Source organism: Myotis davidii, unplaced genomic scaffold, assembly GCF_000327345.1.
Source record: "Myotis davidii unplaced genomic scaffold, ASM32734v1 scaffold44, whole genome shotgun sequence".
Lineage (NCBI taxonomy): Eukaryota > Metazoa > Chordata > Mammalia > Chiroptera > Vespertilionidae > Myotis > Myotis davidii.
The window spans coordinates 9,956,690-9,959,168 of record NW_006299705.1 but is presented as its reverse complement, the minus strand read 5'-3'; positions in this window follow the sequence as shown (position 1 = coordinate 9,959,168).

The window sequence follows — 2,479 nt, the reverse complement described above, 5'->3', positions numbered from 1 at the left end:
AGCCTTCAGTCTTTGCTCCTCGCTCTGGCGGGAGTCTTCAGTCTCTGGCCAGAGCTGCTCCTGTAGCTCCTTCTGCCCCCCACCCTCCCCCTCATAGCTTGATCGCTGCTTCGCCTGCAGACCTCACCGATGGGCTCCTGGGTTCCAGGGAGCTGCCTTGCCTGTGGCCAGGCTTTCCGATCATGATCACGATCACGGGAGGCAGGCAAGGTGGCTCCTGGGTTCTGGGGGGCCGCCTTGCCTGTGGCCTGGCTTTCCGGTGGCTACTGGGGACTCCTGGGGTAGAACATAGGGCCTGGATGGCGGCTCCCGGTGTCCCACCCTGCTGTGCAGTATGCAAATTAGCCGCCATCTTTGTTGACAGTTAATTTGCATATCATGCTGATCAGCCAATGGCGATGTTAGCGAAGGTAAGGTTAATGACCATGTTTGTCTATTATTAGATAGGATGGTTATTTAAGCACTTTGCTGTACACCTGAAACCAATACAAAATAATGTTGAATGTAACTGTAATAGAAAAATATTTAAATATAATAAAAAAAGAAAATCAAAGAAGGCTTAACAAATGAGAACTGGCATTCAATGTTTTGCCTAATGTTTTGTATAATGCACCACAGCACTGAGTATGGAATATAATGTGAAGTTTGGCTTTTTATCTGAAACCAAATATCTTTTCTTTAAGAGAAGCTCATCTACAGATCACTTAAAAACCAGCATTCCAGCCTCTAACTGGTTTGACTCAGTGGATAGAGAGTTGGTTGCTGACCAAAGGGTCCCAGGTTTGATTCTGGTCAAGGGCAAGTGCCTCCATTGCAGGCTCCTTCCTGGCCAGGCCCTGGCTGGGGCTCATGCAGGAGGCAACCAATCGATGTGTTTTTCTCACATCAATATTTCTCTCTGTCCTCCCCTCTCTCTTCCACTCTCTCTAAAAAGCAATGGAAAAATATCCTTGGGTGAGGATAAAAAACAAAACAACAACAAAATGACAACAAAAAGCAGAATCTTTGTAAGCCCTAGTTCACAGATGAGAAGAGAGTTTTTATTTTTGTTTGGCATAATACCTTAATCTTTACCTGGCAGACCATATTTCATTGCCATGAAATCTCTTAAAATGCACATACTTGTGTGTACTCACACACATTCACAAAAACAGAGTACTCCTGACAATGTAGTCATCTTAATGGATATATATATGGGATTTCTAGTGGCAAATATTTGAGAAAAGAAATTCTAAATGAAGAAAAGAGAGGGATATATTCTCAGATTATTCAGATTTATTTGAATAGTTTCATTCAGTTAATCCTGACTCTAATTTTATGCCTGAGGTCTCTGAAAAGTAGAAGATTATACTAGAAAATTATTTTGGAATGATGTCTTACGAAATTATTCTAAAATATTCAGGTTCTAGTCTTAGTCAATGATGAGATGTTGGAAATTAGAATAGACTGACCTACTTAATTAGATTAGGTTAAATATGCTTAACCAATTACCCCCAAATTTCAGTGGTTTCATAAAGAAACATTTCCTCCTGCTCATAGCATAGTTCAAGTGAGTCACTAGGAAGTTCTATTTCATATATTCATTCAGGTATCCAGGCTTCTTCCACCAGTTCCTATAATCAACTGAAAAAACTAGTGTTTGCTGTTCTTTCCTTATTCGGGTCTACATATTTACGCGAACAATCATTTTCAAGCATGAACTTTATCAAGAGTAAATTGAGAAGTCTTCTTGTTGATGAGAACCTGGAATTGTGCCTAAAAGTAAAAACAACAACATACAAACCTGACTTACCCAAACTTTACAAGGAGATGCAAGGCCATTGTTCACATTAGTACTTGTCAATCATTGTCATGATTTAATTTTATGGATATTGTAAGGTAAATTGTAAGGAATTTAATTTTATCAATAAATAATATCGTTACTAAGTATACCAAGTTTTATTCAACGTACCTATAGTTTGATGAGTTTGCTGACCACTGCCCTAGATCACTCATATCACTAAAAATTGGTTCCCTAAATTTTGAAAAAGTTTTATTTGGTTCATAATCCCACATATTATTTTTCTGGACTTTATACACCCACTTCCCTGTTCTCTCCCCTACCATCTGCCCGTCAATCCACAGAGGGACAGAAATTCAAAAAGAGAACACTAGTGACTTTTTTGTCCTTATTTATGAGGATGTGGAGTAATACTGGAACAGGAGTGGAAAGTTTTGTCTATCACCCTGACCTCCATATTGCCTCTAACTCAAATTTCTTTGTTCTTTCCCCCATTTAATAGTGTGGCTTAATTCCTACCCAATCCCAACTCCCTCCATGCATGCTAGTCCACTTCTTTCTAGCTATGCCTGCCAAATCTAGCTTTGCTGCCCCTTGCTGAAGGCTTCCTCTGCTTCCCTGGTGCCCGCAGGCAGCTCCTTCACCCTCGCCACAATCCTGCCTTCTCTCTCCCTCCGACCCTCCCTCCCTTCCTTTACC